The sequence below is a fragment of the Dasypus novemcinctus genome, chromosome 3 (assembly GCF_030445035.2).
Source record: "Dasypus novemcinctus isolate mDasNov1 chromosome 3, mDasNov1.1.hap2, whole genome shotgun sequence".
Taxonomy (NCBI): Eukaryota; Metazoa; Chordata; class Mammalia; order Cingulata; family Dasypodidae; genus Dasypus; species Dasypus novemcinctus.
In genome coordinates this window covers 48,253,571-48,269,007 of record NC_080675.1, presented here as the reverse complement: position 1 = coordinate 48,269,007, position 15,437 = coordinate 48,253,571, and the positions used below count along the sequence as shown (strand labels likewise).

At 38.5% G+C, this 15,437-nt stretch overlaps 1 non-coding gene across 1 annotated transcript; it reads left to right on the top strand.

Annotated features, from left to right (window-relative positions):
- The first annotated feature begins 4,554 nt into the window (after positions 1-4,554).
- On the top strand, positions 4,555-4,684 carry LOC111763382 (small nucleolar RNA SNORA70). Its single transcript, XR_002796257.1, has one exon. It is a non-coding gene; the product is annotated as a small nucleolar RNA SNORA70 (small nucleolar RNA).
- The last annotated feature ends 10,753 nt before the right edge of the window (positions 4,685-15,437 follow it).

Sequence of the window (15,437 nt, the reverse complement as noted above, 5' to 3'; positions counted from 1 at the left end):
GTTCCACATACGGCACCTGACTTTGGTGAGAAAGCACTTCTTATGGTGCCTTGAGTTGGACTTTTCATGGCCTTGGAACTGTAAGCTTTCCCCCAAATAAATACCCTTTATAAAAGCCAACACAATTTTGGTACTTTGCATCAGCAGCCCTGTGGCAAAATAAAATGGTGAAATTTGTCATTCTGAGGTAAATGGGTAAACACACGTCCTGATGGGCTTTACTTAGATTTGGTTTGAGGACAGTCATTAACATAATTGTTCATTCTCTCTTGTTTTCCCAAGAGAGAGGAATGATTTCATTTTAATTTCCTGGCTTCTGAATCAAATACAATGAAATAAGTTGGCTTAAACAATGGAAATTTATTGGCTTGCAGTTCCGAGGCTAGGAGAATCCAAAATCAAACTGTCATCAAGGTGCTGCTTTCTCCTGGAAGCCTGCATTATTCTGGGGATGGCTGCTGGTGATCCTTGGTCCTTGGCTTTTCGGTCATGTGGCAATCCACATGGTGGCATCTCCTGGCTTCTCTTTTCTCTTCCAGGTTCTGCTGACTTCCACCTTCTGTCTGCCCCCTATGTCTTTCTCTTTCTCTCTGTGGCCATTTCTATAAGGTCTTCAGTAATAAGAAATCAGTAAGACCCATCCTGATTCAGCTGGGCCACACCTTAACTGGAGTAACCTCATCTAAAAAGGCCCTGTTTAAAAGGGTTCACATCCACAGGAATGGATTGAATTTAAGAACATGCTTTTTTGAGGTACATACCTCCAAGCCACCAAAGGTTCATTAAACATTTTTGTATTAAGTGGAATATGTAAAAGGAAATTCCACAAGTGTCTCAGAATGAAATAAATCTTTTTGATTTGGAAAGAGGCTTCTGCCAAACATTCTTTATTTAACTATATATATTGTTTATTAAATTGAAAGTCTATCATACTTCAAGACATGTACTACAAGCTGAGATTATAAAGATGAAGAAAATGGGTTTCCTTCTCTCATGGAGTTTGTTTTGTCATGCAAAATACTGAGAAGGCTTGATCTTCTGTTTCCTCAGGTATAAAATGGGAGGATAAGAGTAACAATCTCATAGGATTGCTAGGAAGATTAAATGAGTTAATATTGCAAAGCAATTAAAACACTGCCTGGCACACAGTAAGTGCTATAGAAGTGTTTCAATAAATAAATAACTGAAAGGATACAAAGCGAGCTAATGAAACAGTGTGGGGATGTGGATATAAACATGGGTGTAAGTAAAACACCCCTGAATCTTGGAGCAGAGAAGATGGGAATGGCAAAAAGGTATGATGGTTTCAACCAGCTTCCCCAAGGAGTTGACATTTCATCTGGGTCTTGAATGATGAATAAAAGTTCAGTATATAGAGTAAGAGGTAATGGTATTTCCAGAAGTAGAAATAGCACAAGCCATCTTGTGACACAAAGAGCCCTGTCTAGAACATTATGCCCAGAAGGTTTCTCTGACCACTAGCTCCCCTCACTGGGCCAGTTGAGATCAGTCTCCCCTTCACAGTATTTGGTACATGCCTCTCCTGCAGTACTATCTCACCATTTTGTAACTGCCTTCCCTCTAATATCCTTTCAACAACATTTATTGAATACTGACTTTATGTCAGGACTTGTACTGAGTCCTTCGGGAACTCCTAGAAAAATGAGGAGCTCTCTCTTGTAGCAGTGGGAACTGACAGCACAATGCCTGACCCATTGCAGTAGGTCAATAAACAACAGTTGAAAGAATATATATATATATATAAATGAGGCAATCCTTTCCCCCTTATTTTAGGTACCTGTGGTAGGTTGAATTATGTACCCTAATTTAGACATGTTCTTAATCTTAACACTTATTCTTGTAGGTGTGAACTCATGTAAATAGGACCTATTGAAGATGTTATTTTAGTTAAGGTGTGGTCCAGTTGAAAGAGGGTAGGCCTTAATCTGAATTACTGGAGTCCTTTATAAGCAGACAAAATTCAGACATAGTCAGAGAAAGCCTCAGGGAGGAGCCAGAAGCCAGAAGTCAAAAGAGCCTGGAAGAGAAAGGAGAAGACACTGCCACGTGATGCAAGGCAGGGATACAAGCCAAGGAACCCCAAGGATGGCAGGCAGCCAACACCGGAATGTTGTAGACTTCAGGGAGAATGCATCACCTTGCTGACGCCTTGATTTTGGACTTCTCTTATGCCTGAAATTCTGAGCCAATGAAGGCCCATTGTTTAAGCCAACCTATTGTGTGGTATTTATCATAGAAGCATAGCAAACTGAGACAATAGGTAAGGGATTTTCTTTAACAGTGAAAAACTCAGGCATATGGAGTTTATTGTCCAGAGAATAACTGGACAAAAAGGTATTTCTCATGCTAATTATTTCTGTATTATCTCTTTACACACTCAAACTTGTGAAAACAGTTGATTTTTATAAGGACTTATGGATTAACTCAAAGGAGAAATAACCACTGAATAGTTTTTTAATTTCAGTTTAGGGGGTTTTCTTGAAGGATTCATCACTTTGTTTAGGTGAATAATCACATGTTATAGCTATTTGATGGAGCCTGCTTGTAGCTTTTGGATTCTGAGTACATTTTATCTTTCCTCTATCTGTTCCATCATTGGTTTCATGATCTGTATTTTGAACTTTATAGAAAGACTCTCTGAAGTAAGATGCAGGGTGGGAAAAAGCAGGATCACAAAGCTGTTCAACGATTTTCCATCTTAGAAATCCTGTGTTAAAGGAAAAAATGGCCTGACAATGGTTATTCAAAACAACTCGAGATTTCTTGTTTTGCCCTATGTGGTGAATATGACTTTATTCATGACTGTCTAAGGTGCAACAGAAAACTCAGATCATTCATATAAGATCATAAAGAAAGAGCACAGGGGACCTTGTACTTTGTAAAGTCATTTTTGATCTCTAGTTAGGGACTACATTCTAATATAAATCCTATCATAAACATCACATAACATGATTCTTTTAAAGAACAATTTATAAGACAATATCTTTCAATGACCTTTGAGCCAAAATTAAATCCCGGATTCTGTTAGATCACCAACATGAGACATTCCATCCAGGATTCTCTGAGTATGGCCTATTTCCCTTCTGTTTCCTTTTCTACCTCTTCCTTCTCTCCCTTCTTCCCTGTCTTTCTCCCTCTTTCCTTCTTCCTTCTTCTCCTTCCCCTGTATCTGCTTTGTTGATGTAGGAGTCACAAATTATTGGGGCATAAACATGAAATAATGTTTTCCCAAGTAATACAAATTACATCTTATTGACCTTTAATAACATCAAAATCTGATTCTATAACTTTTCAGTCATGTATGCTTGTCAAAAGGTTATATTTCAAAATGTGTAATGGCCGGTATCCATCATTGTACATTTTGAAATATTTTACATTTTGTCAAAACCTATAAAATTGTATGGTGCAAAGTGTAAACTATAATGTAAACTATAGGCCATGTTTAGTAGCAATGCTTCAATATGTGTTCATCAATAGTAACAAATGTACCACACTAATGAAAGATGTTGTTAATGGGGGAAAGTGTGAGAGGGGTAGGGAGAGGGGTATATGGGAATCTCCTACATTTTTGATGTAACATTTATATAATCCAAATCTTCTTTAAAAATAAAAAAAGTTTAAAAAGTTATATTTCAAAATGTTTGAAGGTTCATTATGTTTATTTAAGAACTTAAATTTCAGATTTAATTCCAAGCTCCTCCTTCACCATTATGGACTAACTTTGTGGATCCACCCCCACAACCCGATGCCCTTCAAACCTACCTTCTAGGGTTGGAGCTGACTGGAGAGAAAACATGGTAAGGTTTTCTGTCCCCTCTCTGATGGTCATAAGCAGCCACTGCTCAAGCCCCTGTCTTGATGTAGACAGCTGGGACCAGCTTTCCTAAGCACCCTACGAGGTTCCATGGCATCATCTGACTATCCCCCAGCAGCACCATCACACAGCATTCCCCTGAGGTGCTCTTCTCTTAGTATCACTGTCATCTACCCTCCATGGCTTTCATATCTGTGGTCTGTGGGTAGAAGTGATCTAGGACTTCAGGAAGCAGGATCTTGTGGGAAAGATCTGGGCTATCTTTTGGCCTGGTATTTCAGCTCATCATCTCTCCCTAGTGTACTTTCCCTAACTGCTATTATACCTGGTGGTTCAACAAATATCTAACCATGAGAGGAAATGTCAGTCTCCCCGTACAGTTCCCCCAAACTTTGAATTATTATTCTTGGGGCCTCCTTTGGCTTTTTTTTTTCTTTTCTATTTTTTCTGTTGGCTTTGATGTGTAGTATCATCTCATGGAAAGGTGAGAGAAGATTGGCCTTGTGAACACTAAACTGCAAAGACCAGATTGCGCTCTGCAGTTGTCCACCTAAATATTGGAGTGATGGAATATTGGGGTGGTGGTGTTATGCAGGTTCTGGTAAACTAGTACCTTTCATGAAGCCCTGATGGAAGGTGGCTGCCTTGAAAGCCCTCAGTTCTCTGCTCCTAGCATGTGGTATGCCCATTATGCATTTTGGGGAAACTGGAAAAACCTACTCCACCCAAAGAATTCTGATAAATTCATTCACAAAATACTCATTAGGGTGTGTACAGACAGCTGCTTCCATGGTAATATACACAGTCTATTGCTTGAATGGGTTGCCCTAAGGGACCTTGGAGACAGCCCTTTCCTGTTGATGATCACGTCTGACCACATGCTGTTCCCAATCTAGGACCCAGAAAGGCATGTGAGGTACCATTGGAAAGATCCAGGACACAGTATCCAGGGTCCACATCAGCCAAGTCATCGTGTCCCTCTTCCCCAAAATTCAGAACAAGGAACATGTTATTGAGGCACTATGCAGGACCATGTTCAAGTTCCCTGGCTACCAGAATATCCATATCTCCAAGAAGTAGGGCTTTACCTAGTTTAATGTGGATAAATTTGAAGACATGGTGGCTGAGAAGCACCTCATCCTGGATGGTTGTAGGGTCAAATACATGCCCAGTGTTGACCTCTTGGACAAGTGGTGGGCCCTGTAAATGTGACAGCTTTATTAGAACTGCCCTGAACTGACTTGTGTGCACACAAAAAACCCTACTTCTTGGCTGTCTGAAAAAAAAATTCATTAGGCAAAGTATTGTGCCAGACATGAGATAGGGCACTAGTTCCTGTCCCCAAGATGTTTATAATTTAGTGGGACTCACAAGTAAACAGATAATTATAATAGAGTATGGTAGAGATGTACTAAGTATGGCAGAGGAAAGGTATCAAAGTATCAGGGGTGGGGGCTAAGGAAGGGTTCAGGGAAGTTACCCAAGTTTTCCCCATGGTTGATATGACAACCAAGTCTTGAAACATGTTGACCTGGTAAAAAGGTAAATAGGGCATTGCTGGCACAGGAAACGGTACTTGCAAAGTCACAGAAGCTTGAAAATGTGACTTATTTAAGGATATAGGAGGAATTCCCTCCACTCAAGGGTTAGGACTCCTGAGAGGAAGTGGCAAGGATGATGTTGCAGAGACAGGCAGGTCAGAGCAGGTTCATGAAGGGCTTTAGTTATTATGATAACTTACAAAGAATCCTGAGGAATTTAGCAGTGGCAAGGATGGTGGTCACATTTCACATGAGCAGATGTGTATTTTCTAAAGACCTGTGGAAGAGATCAGGAGGATGGGTGGAGGCATGTGTGTAGGAAGGTGGATGGTGAGGAGCACTGGTAACAGAGAGACTGATAAGGAGATAATTTCAGTCCTTTGCACAGGAAGCTATAAGGATATGCACTGAGGCAGTAATGTGGGGAATAAGAGAAAGAAATGGATGTGAGACATATTGATACCTTTGAGTGGAATTGACAGGACTTAGTGACTGAATGTGGAGAGGAGAGAGAAAAGGGGGGGTCTAAGAGGACTCTCCAGTTTCTGGCGTATTATTGAGTGAGGTGGTGTTATTTGTGGGAAGAGGATGCAGTGGTATAGAAATGGGTATGGAAGGAAAGAGGATTTTAATTTGGGATGTGTTGGGTTTGAAATACCAGTGGGACATGCAAGTAGAGAAACTTTGAATAAATGGACTAAATACAAACGAGAGAGAAGAACAGGGTTAAAAACATAGAACTAGGAGGGAACACCTCACAGAAACCTATTTAAGCCTTACCATGAGAGGAGATTGCCCTGGGACCAAGGGCAGAAGAGTGAGCTGTAGGCAACTGATTCCATGCATATGTTGATGTGAACTGTTAAACATTTATAAATCATAACAAATACATTGATAAGTAAAGAAAAAGTATTTTGTTAGGTTACTTGTTTTGAAATTCAGTCAGAATATACAGTGCAGGAAGGCAAATGACACCTCAATGTCCTTTTCCATGTGATGATTTTATAAGGTCTGAATGAACATGGGGAAGTACTTATTTTTAAGGGGAGCTCTATTTTACAATTATAACTGTAGGACAGCAGAGAAATCAGACTTTGAGCTGAGATAGCATTTTTCCCCTCCCCTCCAATTTAGCTTTCATTGAATTTGGAAAACATATCATTCTTTATCTGGGTCAAGGACTTGAGAAGAAAAGGCTAAGTGAGCTCAGTCCAAAACAGCCTGTTCAGTCATTTGTATGAATCCCCTTGAACCACTCACCCAAAGAAAACAGAGGCAAGAAAAGACAAAATAAGTTCTTGTTAACAGATGATTATGTTTGTTTGTTTTTTCCCTAGTTACTTTAAACTTGGCTACTACAATCACTGTAAAACTAAAACATGTTTCTTTGGAAAAGGGATCCCTAGGTTTAAGCGCTTTTGCTCATGGCTGTTAGACACCCCCCCACTCCCCCACCCCCACCCAATTTAAGCTCTTTGTGGAAAATATTCAATATTCTTCATGTTCACAAAATAATACTGTCTGGGGTGGTGTCTTGTGTTTATGAAATAATGGTGGCAAATTCCTAAAGGAAAGATACTGCTAAGGAAAAAGCCAAAGTCCAGAGTTATGGACACCATGAGATACACTGAGCAGGGGACATTTCAGGATTTAGGTTTTTTTGTGGTTATTCACAGCCTTGTAAATGTATTTTAAGTAGAGCATTCCTTGAAGAATATGGAGCCAAGTGATAGCAGAACTGTTTGATTAATAAGTAATAATCTTATGTTTAGTTTTAAAAGAAAATATTATGATTTTAACAGATAAGCCAGCATAGGACATAGAACATTTTTAGAAAAAAATACAAATAAAAATATAAGAAAATTTCTTCCATACCAGTAATCAGAGATCTAAAGATTAAAAAGAATTTGAAGGGCATTTAAAACCACATTCAATTAGCAACAACAACAAAATTTAAGTGATAAATCTCAGTGCTTCAAAGTATGTGATGACGTTTCACCACTATATCCTAGAGGCAATGTAAAATAACATAATGGTTTTGTAAATGACAAAATAATATATACTTCAAAAACCATAAAAATATTCACACTATTTGACTCAGCAATCCCATGCCTCTGAAATTTATTTTAAAGAAATAATCTAAAAGAAAAAAGAATTCATATTCTCAAACTTTTCATAGCAGTGTTGTCTATCAAAAGAATCAGAAAGAATCAAATGTAACAAAATAGGCTTTAGAAAATTATGGAATTTGATTCAATATAATGTTGAAAATTATTTAAATTGGTAAATATTCAGACCATGTGGAAACAGAGAAATTAGTTAACAGATACTTCAGGAAGGAAAAAAAAAGAAATATAAAGAAAGAAACTTTTTTCTCTTTTATACTTTATTGTGACTCCAGCGACATTGAAAAATGTATAATTGTCCCTGGTTTTTTTTGGCTAGAATGTGAATTCCTCACAGCAAGAAACTGTCTTAGTCATCATTATTTCTCTAGAGCTCAGTACCTTTTTGTTGAATTGAATCTAATATGTACAAATCTAAAATGTACAAATGGAATGGGTGGGGTGTTTGAATGAACTTTTAACTTAAAAATTCCCTTAATGTCACTTTCATACTATATTTACCATTATGTAAGACACAAAGATGTATGAGATACATCTCAATTTAACAAGGACAGATAATTTTTTAAAAAGTACTTGCTATGATACACAATTGTGAAGAAATTTTTTTGGGGAAATGTATTATTTGTCTACATAGTATACTGCATATTGGAGCCCATGTGAAAAACCATATATTCTAAACATACAGTAATTTTCTACTAAAACTCCAAAGCACAAAATCACATAACTAAAAAGAAATACACTCACTGTGTATCAGTGGGTAACACGCTACAAAGCACAAAGGGAATTTCACACCATACATGTGGTCCTAGAAAATCAAATACTGGTAATGCATTGCAAGAAGTCAAGTAATCTAAATACATTTAACGAATTCCTCTACAATGCATACATTAGATTGAGTCAAAATTATTATAGCTCTGAGACTGGTACAAAGCAGGATGACACAATAAAATTGAGTGAACTCCTATTCAGGAATGCTTGGTACCTGCCTGGGTCTTCTCAGCGTCAGCGTTAGTGACATTTTGGGCTGGATAACGCTGGTTGTGGGGATGCTATTCTGTGCGTTGTGGCATGTTTAGCACACTCTGCGGCCTCTACCTGCCTGATGCCAGTAGTACTCTCTCCCAGATGTGATGACCCAGAGAGTCTCCAGACATTTACAAATTATATATATATATCATATCATCTATAATATCAGTTCATAACAAATAACAGAACATTTGAATGAATTTGAAGGGAAATAGAGCAGTGCCTCTATATTGCTTTTGACTGATGGATTATGATAAGAATAGATTCAGATACGACATGTTCCAGGAATAGCACAGTCTCCATCGTAGGTTAGATGGTGGGCTTCGATTTCTAAGTAGATTGTTGCTAGAATGTGAACTTAGTAGTGGGGATATTTAGTGTTTTGATCTTAGTCTATTCTAGTTTTGGCCTTAAGTGCTTGTCTTCTATCCAAAATAATAGTTCAAGTGATGTGAGGTAACTTTTAGATTCCTCCATCCTTCCCTTTCTTCCTCCCTCCCTCCTTCTCCTCCTTTTTTCTTTTCTTTTTCTTTCCTTTCTTATCATTTGCTTCCCTTTCCTTACTCTCTCTTTCTTTGTGGTGGATTTGTGGGAAAAATACATCTTCATATGCTGGTAAACAACACACTTTTAAAAATAATGATGAATAAAATAACCATGTGTAGGCTTTCTACCTCTAGACTGTGTGAGGAGATGTTCTTCTGCCTCTGTACACAGAGCTTCTTTCTCCTAACCCCTCAGTCTTCAGAGACCTTTGGCCTGTGGGGGTCATAGCACTGTAAAAGAATGTGGATTCTGAAGTTAGGTAGATATGTAAAAATCCAGTTTCTGAAATAAATCAGTCAAATGTGATTAGTAAGCTTTTTAATTTCTGAGTCTCACTAATTTTAAAATCAGCATTAACAATATCTCATTGTAGGATTTTTCAGAGGAGTTAAAGAGTGATTCTTGCAAAGGATGTAGCACTCTACACAGGTACATAGTAGGCACTGATGATAGTTTCCTTCACATCTTCTTTCTTGCATGAATTATTGCAGTGTTTGGAGTACTACACCTTCTTAAGCAGCCTGCATGCTGCCCTCCTTTTTACTTTGGATATCTATTATTTGTTTATTTAACTATGTTTATTTATTTCTATTTTATTTCCAAAGAAGCTTTAGATTCCATAAGCAATACATAGAAAATAAAGGAGGATCCCCATACGCCCCATCTCTCCCACTCCCATTCTTTTCCACACTAAATACATCTTTCATTAGTGTGGTATATCTGCTACAGTTGATGAACACATATTGAGGCCTTGCTACTAAACATGGTCAGTAGTTTACATTATAGTTTTACCTTTGCACTGCACATTTTTATAGGTTTTGACAAGATGTATAATGGCCTGTATCCATCATTGCAATACCATGCAGAATAATTCCAATGTCCCCAAAATGCCCACGTTATACCTATTGTTCCCTTTCCCTCCCCTCAGAACCTCTCGTGATCTCTGCCTTTATATCAATGTTATAAGATCTTCCACTGTTTGAATAATAAGTCTACTTTAGTCCACAGTTGCATTACTCCCCCCACCCCCTTAAGTTTGTTCATTCTTCAATCTTGGGGATGTTAGGATGGTGATTCCCACTCTGTTTCTGATTGAGAGGAGGCATAGATCCCATGGGGCAGATGGATGGAACTGTCTTGTTTACAGTTGTAGATAATCTCTGGTTTTTTTTGTGTGTGATGAGCATTGTCCATCATCATTTTGTTGGTTGTCCTGAGTGAGTCTGATGAACAGCAGAGTAGGCGTTGCAACACTGCTGAGATTAAGAGCTCAACTAGCATATGAAGAGACTGAAGATTTAAGTCTCTGGTATAGACATTCAATGAGTATAGTGCTAATAATTGTAGGTTCAAATAAAAGGGGCAGAAGAGCCATGTTTAGGGAAATTATAAGTGAGTCTAACTCTGTTACATTGAGGAACATATATTCCAAGGTAAGACCCACTGACTGATTGATTATCTGCTCTGCCTATAGTATGCAGATGTCTCTAGAGCCCTCAGAAGCACCTCTGTTTGAGGCACTGTTTACTGTGGCAGTCAATGAGATCCTCTTGAGGTGTGCATAAGCGTAATTGCTGAATGACCTCCCAATTCATTTTGAAATCTCTTAGCCATAAAAACACATTTGTATTAAATATTTCTCCCTTTTGGTCAAGGTCTTTTTCCAAATGCTTTGCTAGTTGGTGCTTGATAATAATCCCTCTGTGCCAAGGAGGCTCATCTCTGGAAGTCATGTTCCATGTCTGGGGGAAGGTAGTGAGTTTATATGATGAGTTTGGCTTAGAGAAAGGCCACATTTGAGCAACAAGGAGATTTTCAGGAGGTAAATCTTAGGCAATATATAATCGTAGGCTAAGTTTCAATTCCACAAGAACAAGGTTCATAAATACAGCTATCAGTGTCAAGGGCCTGGCATATTGATCTGTCCTCCTCCACTAGGTATTGCCCATGTCCTCTAGGGATTGTTGCCACTCTATTAGAGGATGTAACAGAACTCCCCAGGATGGGAATTCAGTATTTTTTTGGTTATTGTGTGGGTCTCCACCCACTAAGAAAACACACCATGACCACTTGAACATATTCATATTCCATAAAGGCATGCCCCAGTGCAACCCTCCCCACACATCCCCCCATCACTGACACCCTGCACCAGTGATCCTTCTCTGCCATAGTTGTGCTCCTTCTGCAATTCAAAACCTCCCCCAAAACAAAGACAAAAAATAAATGAATAAAATAATACAAAATAAAATTATAATAATTAAACAAAATACAAAAATAAAATATAAATTAAAAAATAAAAGTTTTTTCTTTTTTTCATTTTGTCTTTCCTCACCATAAGACATGTTATCTTTTATGTATTATGACAATTTCTTCTGTGTGTTCCCTCAGTGTCTTATTTTATCACTTTATTTTCAAAGAAGCTTTAGGTTATGGAAAAGTCACATAGAAAATATAGGGGTATACCCTACACACTACCCCTCCCTTTCTCACATTTTACTCCACTGATAATGCCTTACATGAATATAGTACATTTGTTGCAATTGATGAACAAATATTGAAGTATTGCTGTTAACTATAGCCAATGGTTTACATTATGGATTACATTTTGCACCATACACTTTTATAGGCTTTGACAAAATTAAAATGCCTGTGGCCATCATTGCAAGATATTGCAGTACAATTTCAATGCCCTGAAAATGCCTTGTGTTCCATTTAGTCTATTCTTCCCTCTTCTTCGCCTCAGGATCTATGGTAACCACTAAGTTTAAATTTTTGAAGAATAAGGTTCATAGTTACATACAGTGACAGTTTGATATGATTGATGAACTCCAAAAAGAAATACTGATTATGTTTGTAAACTGGTCTGTTCCTCTGGGGGTGATTAAATTATGATTAGGGCTTTGACTTGACCACTTCAATAGGAGTCCCCACTTCCTTGGTGGGTGGGTACTCACACAGAAAACCATGCGGCAGAGCAGAGAGTGGAGTTTTGAGTTTTGATGTTGGAATTTTAATACTGGAGCCTCAGAAAGTGAATACACAGAGAAGCGAATATGTGAGGAAAGAGAAAAGTCTCCATTAGACATGTCAGAGGCCCAGGAAGAGAGACAAGCCACTTGCCTGATAGTTTATAACTGGCCTTGTGGAGGGAGCAGAGCAGCTGAGCCCAGGCAGAAACAAGCCCCAGGAGAGAGACGAGACTTATCCCAGCCTACAGCTGATATTGGAAGAAGCTGGGATCATGGAGCCTTAAGAGGAAGAGGAAGCCTGAACCCTTGCAGATATCAGCAGCCATCTTGCTCCAACACATGGCAACAGCATTGGTGAAAGAAGTAACTTACACTTTACAGCCTGGTAACTGTAAGCTTTTACCCTAAATAAATACCCTTTATAAAAGCCAACAGATTTCTGGTATTTTGCATCAGCACCCCTTTGGCTGGCTAATACATATACATTAATATTGAGGATTTGACATATTGGTCTGGTGTTGGTTTGAGGCCTTTATGGACCCCAGAAAATCATGTCCTTACTCTTAATTCCTCTGGGTTTAAACCAATTGTAGGTGGGAACTTTCGATTACATTACTTCAGTAGGGCATGACCCAGGGTGGGTCTTAATCCTCTTACTGGAGTCCTTTAAAAAAGGGATGAATATGGAGAGAGACATAGAGGCAATCCCTCAGAAGCACAGTGAGAAAGCAACAGGAGCAGAAAGAAAGCCTGACTCTGAAAGCAACAAAATCCAGAAGACAAGGCACAGAAAAGCAGCCATGGCCATGTGTCTTGCCATGTGATGCCAGCAGCAGGTCTTTGGGGAAAAAACATCACCTGATGGTGCCTTGATTTGGACATTTTTATAGCCTCAGAACAATTATCTGAGAAACTTATAAATCTGCATAGTAATGCTAACCCATTTCTGGTATAATGTATTTTGGCAGCCTAGGAAACTAAAACAATTTCAGAGAAGGGTTCCAAGGAGCAGCCCTGCTGAGGATCCCTGCCAAACCCATGCTAACAATACGTTACCATTCACTATTATCTACATGATTAACAGTTTCTTCCTATGTGCTCTAAAAGTTTTTGGCAATAATTTCAAAAGCACACACATAGAAAAAAATAAAACATACAGTTGGCATGTGTTTAGTGAATATGCTATTGACCATTCTATTAATTCTTTTAATCTTTTTCTCACATTTTTTAGTAAGTCTGTCCACAAACATCCCTTAAGCATGCACTATGTCCAAGCGGGTAAGAATGACACAGAATACTTGGCCTTGGGAGCTCAAAGTCAAGAAGGAAGGATTGAGGAAGGAAGAGAGCAAAAGAACAACTCATAAACAACCAATTCTGAAACAAAGTAGTTGTTCAAGATGACGATAAACACAGATATTATACCAAATTTAAGTAATGCCAATGTTATTCTAATATTAGAAATGCAGTTGGAAAATTTCCTGTGCAAAGTGAAGCTATTCAGCCACCTCTTACCCACATAATAAAATAGACCTAAACTAGACTACCAAATTGCTTATTATAAGGATAAATGTCTGAAATTTAGATAATCTGAAAATCGGACTAATCTCCATGCCTGGGAAACAAACTAGCCTTCTAGGCTTACAGCACAGTAATATAAATATATTTTAAGTTCATAAATAGTACAACTTTAGATGCAGGATATCACAGTCTTGAGGCCTTTCATCAGATACTAAAGTATAAGAACATTATGAAGAAAGTGCTAAGGATATCAGGAGATACAGAATAGCAACAGTGCTGGGTGGCAGCAGGAATAAAGACAGTATTGACTCTCACTTCCCTTAGTTAAGCCAATTGGCATGTGCAGGTTTGATTCCATGGGCTCTGGTGGTGGGATGTCAAGGGAGTCCTGTTAAGAGGCATAAGTTAGTGAGCATCCTGGGTCCTCTCTGGGGAAACATGGGGGAATTTGTAGCCCCTAAAAAAGACTTGGAGAGAGTGAGCTACAAAGGCTTCCTAGGGGATCAAAAGGAAGGTACAAGAATAACCCAGGGCAAAAGACTGCTGTCTGTGTTTTCAGGTGAAGAAGGAGCATGTGCCTTAGATAGCCACTGTCTTTAGTGGCTTCTAGAAAGACAGTGGGCATGGGTAAGGATTCAATTTTGAGTGAGATTTTAAGAGCTCGTTCTGTTTAACCACATCATTCAAAAGAGCCGGTCAATCATTTCCTCTGTGACCTGGAGAGTTTCCAGGAACTGTGGAGGTCCCTGGCAAGAGCAGTTATTTGCAAACACCACAATTATCAGCAAGTAATCGTTATCTATAAAGCCAGCTGTAGTCAGCTTCAGCTGGAAATGTCCTTAAGCTTACCTTTTCAATCTTTCAGCAGAGAAGCTTAGGTTTGCTTTTTTACCTTTTAGGAGAAGTCCCAGGTAGGGAAATCAGTTTCTATTTCAGTGTAAGATCTGGAAACAGGCACACTTATAAGAGGGCATGGGGGAGTACAGGAATGAGGAGGAATTTGGTCTGGGCTTGCTGTACAATTTGCTTACTATGGGCGTCCGCTTTTATTCCTATGGGATGGTACAAACAACTGCTATTGGTTTATTCATGATGCTCTGAAGCTGAGTGGATGCTTGCAAAATATTTCGAGCACCTTGGAAAAGTGGCATTGTTTGCATACAAAATATTACTAAATGTGCTGTTTGTCAAATAATTCAGAGAAAGGATCAGCTGACTTTCTTTGGTTTGCTGATTTAGAAGTTTTTCTTCAAAGTAGAAGTAATGATTCTTTTGCTTAAATGTAGCTCTGGGCACAGTTACAAAATTTCAGCCTGTTTTTGGCTTCTAATGCTTTACATCAGCTATTCAGCTGTTTGGCATTTTTGTTGTTACTTTTTTTTCCTAATGCAAAGTGTAACTTGTTAAATGTACTTCCTGCTAGTAAAATATGGTTACTTTTAGTACCATATCAGCTAGTGGAGGTAAAAGGCAAATAACTTTTTGATATCTAAGTTGATGGGAAAAAAGCTCCTATTATGTTTTGTGATAAACATTAGTTGAATAAAATACAGAGAGCAAGCGAGAAGGAGGATTTTATCCTTTGGCTCTAGAAATGTTATGCACACTGTTTTTCACCTATATCTGGTGAAATCTTAAGTTATTCTCTTAATATAATTAATGCACAGCTAATATTCTGTAGCATAAACTTTAGGACATAGCATCCTTTCCCTTCCCACCCTCCCTCTCTCCTTCCCACCCTCCATTCCTTCCTCAAAAAGTTTTTGAATGCCATTACATGCCAGGCACTGTGTTAGAGTCTTTATATTAGCCTTCTATTCCTTCCTCAAAATTTTTCTGAATACCAGCTACATGCCAGGCACTCTGTTAGAGC